General features: G+C 34.0%; 1 pseudogene; it reads left to right on the top strand.

Annotated features, from left to right (window-relative positions):
* Positions 1–1,327: 1,327 nt before the first annotated feature.
* Positions 1,328–1,933, top strand: LOC141690706 (ethylene-responsive transcription factor 13-like; annotated as a pseudogene).
* The last annotated feature ends 12,456 nt before the right edge of the window (positions 1,934–14,389 follow it).

Raw genomic sequence — 14,389 nt, forward strand, 5'->3', positions numbered from 1 at the left:
ATATTTGATATATTAACCGTAATTTTAATAAACATAAAAATTAAGAGTTAATTATAAAAATAATCAAATTTAATAAAATGCGAGTTAAAAATAATTTTGAAAACCAATCAATAATTTCTCGTTCATATTTTTTAAGAAAATTCATGCATCAGCCTACATGTACATATTGTGAATAGATGATTTAGGGTTGTGTCCAATTATATCAATTTATGATGGAAGGATATTGTAGCTTTACGGTTATTTATCAATCTATACTATATTATAATATAATGAGATATAATTTGGTTCAATGATTATCCCTTAATTTTGGTTATTAAAATAATAATAAATAGTGTTATATATCCGCTAAACTACTAAATTATTAAATTACTACACATATAGTCTACTTATTCTACTAAATTACAGCAACAACTTATTAAGAAAAAATAGTGACATATATCCGCTACACTACTAAATTGTTAAAGTACAAGATATAGTATATTTATCCTACCAAACTACAACTTATAAGTTTATTATTATATATTTATGTAAATAATTTTAAACTTAAAATATGACGAGATAAATAAAAAAATTAAATATTAAAGGGAACCCGTGCATCGCACAGGATTTAAATTATAATAACCGGAATGGGGTATAATTTGGTTTAACGGTTATTCTCTAATTTTGGTTATTAAAAAATAATTAAATAGTATTATATATCCACTAAACTACTAAATTATTAACTTACTACAAATATTCTACTTATCCTACTAAACTGCGACCACATGTTATCTCATTATTTTTATTATATATTTATAATTAATGTTACATATTTATATAACTATTTTAAAATTATAATATGATAGGATAAATAAATTTTTTAAATATTAACGGAACTGTGTATCGCACGGAGATTTAAGTTAGTATAGTTAATACACGTTATTTATATAGTTAATACAAATTATTAAATGAAAGATTAAATATAAATTAGTTTACAGGCCAGTCTGTTCAAATTATTTTGTGCAAGAATAAATAAAAAGGGTAAAAAAGTATATTATTGAATTAATAGACACATGTAATAAAACATATTTTTATTATTTTATGCTGATGAATCGCATATGTGGCGAAAGTCAAGGAGACAGAAGGAATATAGTATTGAACACAAACGTGGTATATAATGAATAAAATACGTTACCCCGCTCACATGATAGTGATTTACCTAATAAGTTTCATCACATGCTGCTTTTCTCATCACTATATATGAATGAACGAAGAAACATTTTATTCATCTTCTTCGGAAATATCAAACAGTACTTTTTCAAAAATAAATATATTAACCACTCGTAAAATGTAGTCCCCATATCTATCAGATTCAGATCTTGCAGTTCTCGAATCCATTCGAAAGCATCTTTTCGAAGATACTGAGCTTGTGGATAGTTGTACCGATACAAGTACTGCATGCATTGATCGAATTTACAGTTGCAATTTTAGCTTTGATGATATCCTTAAGGACGAATTTATCATCGATGAATCCTTCAGTGTTGAAGACCTCTTCGAAGCTGTGGAATGTGCTAACAATGAGAATATAACTGCGGAAGTGGTGACTCTTAAGTGTCCCTCTCCACAAGACTGGAAGAGATATAGAGGTGTGAGGAGGTGGCCATGGCGAAAATTTGCAGCAGAAATAAGAAATCCAGCTAAGAAAGGTTCAAGAATATGGTTGGGAACTTACGACACACCTGAGGATGCTGCATTGGCTTATGATAAAGCTGCTTTTAAGTTACGCGGCTCTAAAGTTAATTTCCCACACATGCTGGATCCAATAGGCGTGGCTCCGAGGAGCCAGGCAGTACAACCTTGGCCAACATCCTCGTCGTGGTCGTGGACATTATCAGAAGATTGTAGCTCATCAAAAAGGAGGAGACATATGTTAAATCGATTGCTTACAAGTTAATGTTGTAAATCTCACTAACAAATATAGCAACATAGAGGCAAGTATATAAAAAATTTAGTAAGTCCAGGCTAAGACCACAGTGAACAAAACAAAACATGCATGTAAACAAAATCAGTAACTGAAATAACGAAGAGAAAAACGAAGATGTACCCGAAACCATATATTTCAACACTAACTGGAAATAATGGTTGTGCACGGATACAGAACACCAAGAAAAGAAGATCATAGGTGAGTCATCAGGCCTTGCTCGAAGCTCTGGCTGCTCTTGAAGAGAATATTTCCCCCTACCTGCTGCGTTTGGGATGCGTGCAATATCTCCACCAGGATAAAACAGCTCGGAGTTTGTGTTAATAACAGCAACAAAACCTCCATCTCGACTAGCACCTCAGTCGCCGGAAAACTAACAGCACTTCGAACTTGTGTTTTCGAGAGAGAAATGCAGAGCGGGAGAAGAGAAGAGAATGTTGTGTGGTGTGTCAAATACATTCACTTTAGCCTCTATTTATAGGAGAGAAAAAGTGAAACTACCCACACAATTAATATATGAATTAAACTGCACCATTAATAAATAAAATCAAAACTGATCAGATTTTGAATTTAAAATATTTATAACAGCTTTTCACTTAACACCCACATTATTACCAGATTAAGGGTGTGTTTGGTATTGCTGTTACAGACAGCAACAACAGCTTTTTGCTGAAAAGCAATTAAAAAACTGCTTGGTAAAATTTAAAAACTTCTTTTCGGAAAAGTGTTTTTGCCCTAAAAGCTACTGGTAGAGAAAGTAAGTCCCCCCATGCTTTTAGAAAAAGCTGCTTTTCAGCTGTTACAGGAAGCAGATGCTAATTTCACCATCAAACCTTACCAAAAGCATCATTATTTTAATTTTTTGCATCATAACACATATACGTATCAAAAAAATTACCAAATAGTCATCTGATTTTTACAACACTTTTTTCAGCAGCACTTTTTCTTACAACACAACAATATTTAACAGCAATCCCAAACAGAGCCTAAATTTTAATTGAATATATATATCAGTTACAGATCAGATTATATTCATGTCCAGGTTCAATGAATTAGACTAAGCCCACTAACAAAGTGACTTACCCCAATTCAGTATCGAACTCAGCCCAACAATTGTAATAATTATAATCCAGTCACTGATAAATAAATTTGAGTTAAAATTAATTCCCAAATAAATAAAATCCTCGCCCAGGTCGCCTCGCGTACACGAGACGCCGAGACATTCACCCAAATCACCCTTTGCCCGGCCCGGTCCGGTCTGGTGCGGGGCGGGGCGGCGGCGGCGCGTGTGTGCGCGTAAAACATACAACAACACAATGGACCATCACACACCTTAGTAGTTGTATACTACTCATGTGTGTGATACCATATTAAGCACACAACCCCCTTTATTTATTTCAATGTGGGACAAAACATTCTCAAAAAATTCCAAGCTTTTTCTAGCCACTTTCAACTCTCATTTCATATGGATTTCATTAAGAAAATTCTTAAAACCATACATGAAAATTTAAGTTCAAATATCATTGAACAATTTCCAATCATTAGATTTTAGGACTAACATCAAGAACATAATTAAAATTAAGCTCTAAAATCCTAATTTTCTAACATTCCCCCACAAATCCATACATAAATGCGATTAATTTTCCATCATGACTTGTTTTTCAGAGTCGGTACCCTTCCGGGTTTGAACCCTCTTAAATCCTCTACTTCAATGGCTATCGGATTCATATGGAATGTTTCACCTTGAATCTTAATCCTTTTGTATAACCATATTCCATAGACGACGACAAGTCAAAGGCTATGATGCCAATCTACGGGTTTGAGACATTAATGGTCATGTCTCGATCCTGTTCGTCGAATGCTTCAAGGATGAACCCTATCCTCTAATTACGACCACACAATTACATTCGCTTAGCTGGGCATCTCCAGAGATATACTGCCTCTATCTCGTCAAATGACTTGACCCCATTCAGAGTTTTAACACTCTTGATTTTCTAGAAGTGTCAGTACCTTCTAGGTTTACTGGGGATAGGCTCAGATACTATAGTATCATCTATGTAGCAAAGGTACTACCAATTCATCCTTAGAGCTTGTTATTACCCATTGAATACACTTCGAGGGATCTCCTCTCATGTGTATTGGGTTTCCATTGTTGATGAATTATGATGGGTTGACAGTCCCATCCCCAACCTTGACTTCAGGACCACTACAGGTTCCAGTCCTTTAGTAAGAGGATCAGCTATATTATTCTGAGTTCCTATGAACTCTATAGGTAGGATCCTATCAGTCACTAAACCCCTTATAGACTTGAGTCTAACTTGGATGTGTCTCTTAGTTTTAGCATTATGCTTTTTACTGCTAATCTTGTCGATAGTTGCTCGACTATCATAGTGAATAGCAATAGCAAGAAGCGGCCTGCTTACTACAGGTATCGGAGACATAAATCCGTGTAACCATTCATTCTCTGTCCCTGTGACATCAAGTGCACACAACTCAGCCTCAAATATAGACCGAGTCACTATAGTCTGTCTGCTTGACTTCCAGGATATTGCTCCACCTGCCAAGTTGAACACATATCCAGTCACTCCATTAGAACCAGACTTCTTAGCTATCCAACTTGCATCACTCTACCCTTCAAGCACACCAGGAAATCTCCTGTAGTGTAAACTAAGGTACATTGTACCTTTTAGATATCTAAGTACTTTATCAAGAGCATCCCAATTAGTTCTGTTTGGACAGCTTGTATATCTAGCCAACTTAGACATAGAATATGAAATATCCGGTCTAGTACAATTAGCTAGATACTCCAAACTCCCAATAATCTGAGAATACCTTAATTGAGACACAGGCACTCCTGGAGTATTCTTGACAAGGGCAACTTTCGAATCATAGGGTGTACTAGCGATTCTACACTGTGAATAACCATATTTCTCAAGTATAGATTTCTCTATATAATGAGATTGAGTCAAGGTTATTCCTTCAGTGGATTGAATCAGTTTGATTCCAAGAATCACACTTGCTTCACCCATATCCTTCATTTCAAAATGCCTTTTCAAGAATTATGTAGTCTCGTTAATAATCTCAATATTTGTTCCAAACAGTAAAATGTCATCCACATATAGACACAAAATAACACACTAATTACCTTTAACTTTAAAGTAGACACACTTATCACTTTCATTAATCTTATAACTGAAAGGCAATACAGTTTCATCAAACTTTTTATACCAATCTCTAAGATCTTGTTTCAAGCCATTGATGGACTTGATCAACTTACATACTTTCCTTTCATTGCCAGATGCAACAAATCCCTCAGGCTGATCCATATAAATCTCTTCTTCAAGTTCACCATGAAGAAAAGCCGTCTTTACATCCATCTGATGGATGATAAGACCATGGACTGAAGCCAATGCTATAAGCATTCGGATTGTTACCACTCTTACAACCGGAGAGTATGTATCAATGTAATCAATTCCTTCCTTTTGCTTAAAATCCTTAGCTACCAGTCTAGCTTTGTACTTGTCTAATGAGCCGGCAGAGTTCAACTTCCTTTTAAAGACCCATTTGCACCCAATAGTAGAACACCCAGGAGGGAGATCAACGAACTCCCATGTTCCATTAGAAACAATAGAGTCAATTTCACTCTTCACAGCGCCTTTCCAGTGCCTTGACTCAGAAGAATCCATAGCTTGTCGGAAAGTTAAAGGTTCGTCCTCGATATTGTAAGTGATGAAATCACCTCCAAAATCCTTGACTACCTTTGCACGCTTACTTCTCCTTGGTTCCTCTACTTCCTTAGGATTAGAGCTACTACTAGGTTCCGCCCCCATATTTGTCATCTTTTCCATATGATCAGGAATAGAACTTGATGTGTGAGTAGGATCTTCCTCAGAAGTCGTTTCAGGTATTCCAGTCTTTATAGGGTAGACATCCTCAAAGAATGTCGCATCTCGAAATTCAACTATCGTGTTTGCCACTATACCATCTATGTCAGATTTTAACACTAAAAATCTCATAGCTGTAGTGGTTTCAAGTTAGCCCAAAAAGATACAGTAACAGTCTTTGGACCTAGTTTCTTTCTCTTGTGTTCAGGAACAAGCACCTTAGCAAGACACCCCCACACACGAAGATACTTAAGACTAGTCATCCTGCCTTTCCATAACTATAAAGGTGTCTTATCCATGTATTTCAGAGGGACCCTATTCAAAATATGGCAAGCCGTATTTAGAGCCTCTCCCCACATGTATTTAGGAAACCCAGAGTTAATAAGCATACTATTAATCATATCTTTAAATGTTTGTTCTTTCATTCAGTAACCCCATTAGACTCAAGTGTGTATGCTGGAGTAACTTCATGAACTATACCATTGTTTGCACAAAATTCATTAAAAGCATTACTCATATACTCACCACCTCTATCAGATCTCAACCTTTTAATCTACTTCAATTTTATATATAATGAATTTACTAAGTGCTTCATCCTTCTGTCTAAGTAAATAAACATAATAGTATCTACTACTATCATCTATAAAAGTAATGAAGTATCTAAACTGGTCCTTGGTCAACACACCACCAAATTCACAAATATCAGTGTGTACTAAATTTAACAAGTCTGAATCCCTAACAACGTTATGAAAAGGTTTCCTTATTTGTTTAGCAGACACACATACTTGACATTTAGAATTCTTTTCTATGGTATATTTTGGAATCAACTCTAAGTTCATCATGTTCTTAAGAGCACCAAAGTTTAAATGACCTAGTCTAGCATGCCATATATTTGAGGATTCAATACAGTTAACAGAAGGAATAACATTATTATTCAAATTTCCCAAAACGGGATCCGCATTAATAACAAATAAACCATTTGACAAGTAACCCTTGCCAAAGAATGTACCAGTGTGAATAAGAACTACTTTATTATATTTGAACGAAATTTCAAAACCACTAGAAACTAAACAGCTTCCACTTATTATATTTCTACGCATATCGGGAACACGATGCACTCTCGTCAGAGATAGAATACGTCCTGAAGGGAACTTCAGATCCACGTTTCCAACTCCATGTACTTGAGCAGCACTAGCATTCCCCATCTTCACAGTCAGGCTATGCCCCTGTTGATAAGATACAAATAAATTAATATCAGCACAAATATGTACATTAGCTCCAGTATCTATCAACCATTCATTTGACATATAGGTAGAAAATATTAGAGGGTTATAGGATACATACCGGTCAACGTCGGTTTCAGAAGTCGTAGCCTCACCAACGACCATGTTCACTACAGGCCCACTTACGGTTCCAAGCACAACATTCGCTTGCGCTGCCTCGGTTTTCTTCGTTTTCTTCGTAGGGCAGTCCTTACTCCAGTTCCCAACCTGCCCACAAGACCAGCATGGTTTTTTTGCCTTGGGTTTCTTTGCCTTATCCTTGTCACTCTTAGGTTTATTACTATTAGCTTTCTTAGCAAAAGCCTTCCTCTTCTATCCTACAGTTGCTATGTTTACCTTTGAGGTACCGTGTTCAAGTGGCATCACATTTCCCTGTTTGGACTTGTGTTGTTTTTGAACCGAGATGTCCGGCATAAGGTTGGTCCAGGTGATCTCGCCTTTCTGTCTTTTCAGGGAGAGAGAGAACTCTTGCCAAGACTTCGGGAGCTTTTCAATCACACTCATCACCTTGAACTTCTCCGGGAGGTCCATTCCAGACTCCTTCAAGGCATGCACCATCATCTCGAACTCATGCACCTGCTCAGTCATGGACTTATTGTCCACCAGCTTGAACTCGAGGAACCTTACCACATAATACTTTTCTAGACCTTGTGAGTCAGTATTATGTTTGTGGTCCAGCTTCTCCCATAAGAGTTTTGCGGAGTAAGCATCAGAAGAATAGAAATTAAAAAAAATATTTGTTAGTGCCTCCAGAATGGCTGCCCTAGCCACTCCATCCTTCTCAGCCCACTTTGCAAAAGCCTTAACTGTGTCAGCCTTCTCTTTATCCACTACTGGTTTCTCATATTCCACGACCGACCACATACCCTTTATAGTCAGCCACAACTTCATCATTTTCTGCCAGCGAGAAAAGCCAATGCCACCGTTGAATTTCTCTGGTAAACCGGTTAGTTCAACAACTAGTGGGAAACTATAGGTGGACCAATCAATGGCCCCAGCAGTTGCACCCGAACCGCTACCACCACCAACGATAACCTCACTTTCGTTAACCATTATGCTAAATTCTAAATAACTATTATTCTCTTCAAGAATGTTAGAAATCTCACTAATAAATATAGCAACATAGAGGCATGTATATAAAAAATTTAGCAAGTCCATGCCAAGATCACAGTTAAAAAAACAAAATATGCATGTAAACAAAATTAGTAACTGAAATAACGAAGAGAAAAATGAAGATGTACCTGAAACCAGAACTTTCAACAGTGAATAAAAATAATGGTTGTGCACAGATACAGAACGCCAAGAAAAGAAGATCATAGCTAATTCACCAGGCCTTACTCGAAGCCCTGACTGCTCTTGAAGAGAATATTGCCCCTAACTGCTGCGTTTGGGATGCGTGCAATATCTCCACAAGGATAAAACAGCTCGGAGTTTGTGTTAACAGCAGCAACAAAACTTCTACCTCGACTAGCACCTCAGTCGCCGGAAAACTAACTAACAGCACTTCGAACTTTTGTTTTTGGGAGAGAAATGCAGAGAGGGAGAAGAGAAGAGAAAGTTGTGTGGTGTGTCAAATATATTCACTTTAGCCTCTATTTATAGGAGAGGAAAAGTGAAACTGCCCACACAATTAATATATGAATTAAACTGCCCCATTAATAAATAAATTCAAAACTGATCAGATTTTGAATTTAAAATATCTGTAACAGCTTTTCACTTAACACCCACATTATTACCAGATTAAATTTTAATTAAATATATTACATATCAGATTATATTCATGTCCAGGTTCAATGAATTAGACTAAGCCCACTAACAAAGTGACTTAAGCCCAATTCAGTATCGAACCTAACCCAACAATTGTAATAATTATAATTCAGTCACTGATAAATAAATTTGAATTAAAATTAATTCTCAAATAAATAAAATCCTCGCCCAGGTCGCCTCGCGTACACGAGACGCGGAGACATTTGCCTAAATCGCCATTCGACCCGACCAGGTCCGGTCTGGTGTGGTGCAGGGCGGGGCGACGGCGGCGGCGCGCGTGTGAGTGTGTGCGCGCGTGAAGCACACATCAACACAATGGACCATCACACACCTTAGTAGTTGTATACTACTCATGTTTGTGATACCAAATAAAGCACACAACCCCCTTTATTTATTTTAATATGGGACAAAACATTCTAAAAAAATTCCAAGCTTTTTCTAACTTCTTTCAACTCTCATTTCATATAGATTTCATTAAGAAAATTCTTAAAACCATACATGAAAATTGAAGTTCAAATATCATTGAATAATTTCCAGTCATTAGATTTTAGGATTAATATCAAGAACATAATTAAAATTAAGCTCTAAAATTCTAATTTTTTAACAGTTAATGCAAAAATTAGTTTTAGTGCAAGTTGCTAATAAGAAGAGATAAGTTACATTTCGGATTTGGTTCTTGTAAAATCAAGTTAACCTAGCATCCTCCAGCAATTTCTGGAGTTTCTCAAGTAAACTTTAATTATTAATGATATATGTAGTAGTAGATTTTGAGCATTTCGACGAATATAACACTTAAGGTTACCGTTCCCTAACAGGCAAAGTGGCTTGAATGAGGAATTGTGCTAAATAACACTTAATGTAGATTCTCGTTTCTAGACTAGCTAGGCAACCAGTTGCTTTAGATCAAAATTTACTTTTTTAATTATTTAATCTAATAGTTTAGATGTAGAAGCATAAAGTTGAGAAAATCTATGTTACATTTGAAATTGATTAAAATATATCCTTTAGCTCAAAAATTGGGACAAGTATCCTTTTTACTAAAATTTGATTAATGTTAATGTCACTAGATATTGTTAATAAATCACTACAATAAATCTGGTCATTTTGACGGTTTTTTTGAATTGAAATCGTCGTAAATGGAAAAAATAGTCATTTTTGGTCGAGTAGTAAGTTCGTTTTTTCGTCATAAGATAAAATTGCGTCGCAAATTAGGAAGTAAGGACCCACATATTCAATAAAATAATAAATGTACTTACGACGAAATATATCGTCGTAAGGTACCAAAATACGATGAAAAATAATGGCGTAAGTTATGTACTTATGACGGAAAAAACGTCGGATATTACTTTACGGGACCCACTTTTAATAAGATAAAACATAATTTTATGATAGAAAAATGCGTCGTAAGTTAGAAATTTCTGACAGAAAAAATGTTGTATTTTAGGAATTAGGGCCTATTTACGATGGAATATGTGATGAACAATCGTCGTAAGTTTATATTTCCAGGTTTAAAAAAAATATCTAGCCAGATTCCGGGCACTTTCCGGCAACCCCAATTCAATTATTTGATAGATTTTTTCAACATTTAATTTTATAAATAGATAGATTTCTTCAAAATATGGACTAACGACTAGAGACTATGTTTAGTTTCCATTATTTCCCTCAACAGTAGTAGGTAAAAAGCAACTAGTATAAATAAAATGAAAAGTAACAAGCTAGATTAAATAGATACGACCACGATATTAAAAACAAAAGATAACCAATTAACGGATGATGTAACTTTTAGTGTCCTTTTTGGAGGCAGGCTGTAAAGAGGGAAGAACCTGATTCGCCAAGTGGTGATAAAATCCAACAGCTCTCCTAAAAAGATTGGTAGATTGCACCAAATCTACAGCGATACATAATAATCAAGCAAATTAAAGTTTGCATATTTATGGTTAAGGAACTAACTAATAAGGTTTACCTTTTGACAATAGTTCAAAAGCCCATTCTTGTACCAGTGCACCATTAAGAAAGAGCATCATACTGAGCTCAAACAACAGACTATCAATTTGAAAGAACTTTTGACCCAAAAAACTGAAGAAATATAATGATGTAAGAGCACTGCTCTAACTTATCCCGAGTTCAGAAGTCCATTGAAGCATCTGAGGGCTATCACTAACGATGCAGTATCTACACACACGGGATAATTGCAGTACATTATCCGGAAAAGATCTTAAAACAAGCTAAATCATACTACATCTATAATTATGGGAAATGATACAACAATGTTATACGACAATGTTATAATGAATGCCAAGAAAAGTATTCAGTTGTGGTAGTGGTGGTATTGGTGACTCAATATTGTGGAATTGCGCAGCAAATTATCAAAATGTGGTAAACTTTTTAAGATCCGAGAAAATTTATCAGTACAAAATGCTTCTCGAATGCAAATCCAAAACAGGTAAAATAAAAAAAACATAGCAGCTGACAATGGCAATACACAATTTGTATTCTAATTGCATCTATTGTGCATGGATGGATTTGACACGTCATAAGACAATAAGCATATACATATTAGACAAAAGCAAGCAAATTCCTAAGCAAACATATACACGTTAGAAGCCATTTGATCGTATTGTATGATTGCTAGTTCAAAAAAATAGTTGAATCAGATGCTAGACTTTAAACACGGATATGTAAGCCTTTCTTAGCCATGCTATCACGAACACCGTTCAGTGCCTGATTAAGACCGACAATCTGCCAAAACAAATGCTTCCAATGAGAACCAGAAATTAAAACAAGATAATTGAACAAGTAGTTGCATGGTCGACGTAGCATTGACTATACTCTCTGTTCTTGTTAATTACCAAGAGGCTAAGGCTGCCATTGTAAAAGCTAGCACCATACCAGAATTGATAGACATTCTAAGAACAGGCTTACCCCGACAGGGGCAGACATTTTTTTACCTACATTAAAGATATACAGTTAAATGATAGCAGAATTAAATTAAAGAGAAAACATGAAATAATTTTTAAAATAATATTAAAATTGAGAGAACAAACACAAATGTTGAATTAAAAATGTAGGTAAAAAAATATTAACCAAAAAATTATCATTAACGTTAGTTTCTAACCTCTTTCTACAGAATTTTCAGTTTAAGTAATATATAATTTAAAAATATTAGATTTTACATAATAAAAACTTCAATTATCTAGATGTATAGCAAAATTCTAATTCTCCTTCCACAATTTCTAGTTAACTTTCCAAACAGGTTAATTATATTTTCTAGAGGTGAATATCAAGTTGCAGAGGTGGGCATAGGTAATAATACAATGGCTGGATGCAATTTAAACTCTCAACTTAATACTATTTCAGGAACAAAAAATGAACTAACCTGGCTGGAGCACACCCCAGCCCTCCCCTAATACCAAAAAATATCACACATGCTCCCTTCAATCAGAAAGAACAATGCCCAAGAATTATGCAGTAATTTGAGTCCTTACACAAAAAATCTCATATAGTAGTTACATTACTAACCATTCTACTAGCTTGAAATACATTTATGTAATTAAGCATAGTACAAAAATATTTTAATCTAACTAGACAATATTGTAGATCAAGAACTCCAACTACAAAACATGATTGTGTACACAATAGAACCCAAATGATCATTCTTGGAATATAAAGAAAGTACTTCTTATATACTCTATTAGAAATGAGAAATGTAACACACCATACACCTGGGTCTAAATTATAGTATATCAACAGATGACTGTAATTTCTCCTCTCACTCTCTTCTTGGAAAAATTCTCTCACACACACATTGGCCTTAATCCCATTTATTTGGTTTTCCATTTTTAACAGTCCAGCATCAGTTTGAGTAGTACAGCTTACCATAGTTTAATCCTGAATTGGTGTTTCGATTATTTTAAAAATATTTTTCAACGATCCAACCGTATGGATGTCAATAGATATATATATTAGTGATATAACGAAAGTTACATATCAAAATAATTTTATTTGGTTTGTCATTTTAACAGTCAAGCATGAGTTTGACTTGTACAACTAACTAGTGTTTAGTGCTTAATTTGTGTTTCGAATATTTTAAAAATACTTTTCATCGATCCAACCGTATGGATGTCAATAGATATATATTAGTGATATAACCAAAATTTCATATCAAAATAAATTTATTTGGCTTACCTTTTTTAACAGTCAAGTATCAGTTTGAGTAGTACATCTTACCAATGTTTAATCCTGAATTGGTGTTTCGATTATTTTAAAAATATTTTTCAACGATCCAACCCTATGGATGCCAATAGATATATATATTAGTGATATAACCAAAGTTAAATATCAAAATAATTTTATTTGGTTTGTCATTTTAACAGTCAAATATGAGTTTGACTTGTACAACTGACTAGTGTTAAGTGCTAAATTTGTGTTTCGATTATTTTAAAAATACTTTTCATCGATCCAACCATATGGATGTCAATAAATATATATATTAGTGATATAACCAAAATTTCATATCAAAATAAATTTATTTGGTTTTCCTTTTTTAACAGTCAGGCATGAGTTTGACTAGTAGAGCTAACTAGTGTTTAATTCTGAATTGGTGTTTCGATTATTTTAAAAATATTTTTCAACGATCCAACCGTATTGATGTGAATAGATATATATATATTACTGATATGACCAAAATTTCATATGAAAATAGATTTATTTGGTTTTCCATTTTTAACAGTCAAGCATCAGTTTGAGTAGTACAACTTACTAGTGTTTAATCCTGAATTGGTGTTTCGATAATTTAAATATATTTTTCAACGATCCAACCGTATGGATGCTAATAGATATATATATATTAGTGATATAACCAAAGTTACATATCAAAATAATTTTATTTGATTTATCATTTTAATAGTCAAACATGAGTTTGACTTGTACAACTGAGTAGTGTTTAATGTTGAATTTGTGTTTCGATTATTTTAAAAATATTTTTCATCGATCCAACCATATGGATGTCAATAGATATATATTAGTGACATAACCAAAATTTTATATCAAAATAAATTTATTTGGTTTGCCTTTTTTAACAGTCAAACATCAGTTTTTGTAGTACAGCTTACTAGTGTTTAATCTTTAATTAGTGTTTCGATTATTTTAAAAATATTTTTCAACGATCCAACCGTATGGATGCCAATATATATATATATATATATATTAGTGATATAACCAAAATTAAATATCAAAATAATTTAATTTGGTTTGTCATTTTAAAAGTCAAACATGAGTTTGACTTTTACAACTAACTAGTGTTTAGTGCTGAATTTGTGTTTCGATTATTTTAAAAATAATTTTCATCGATCGAACCGTATGGATGTCAGTAAATATATATATTAGTGATATAACCAAAACTTCATATCAAAATAAATTTATTTGGTTTTCCTTTTTTAACAGTCAGACATAAGTTTGACTAGTAGAGCTAACTAGTGTTTAATTCTGAATTGGTG

The sequence above is a fragment of the Apium graveolens genome, chromosome 10 (genome assembly GCF_009905375.1).
Source record: "Apium graveolens cultivar Ventura chromosome 10, ASM990537v1, whole genome shotgun sequence".
NCBI classification, from domain to species: domain Eukaryota; kingdom Viridiplantae; phylum Streptophyta; class Magnoliopsida; order Apiales; family Apiaceae; genus Apium; species Apium graveolens.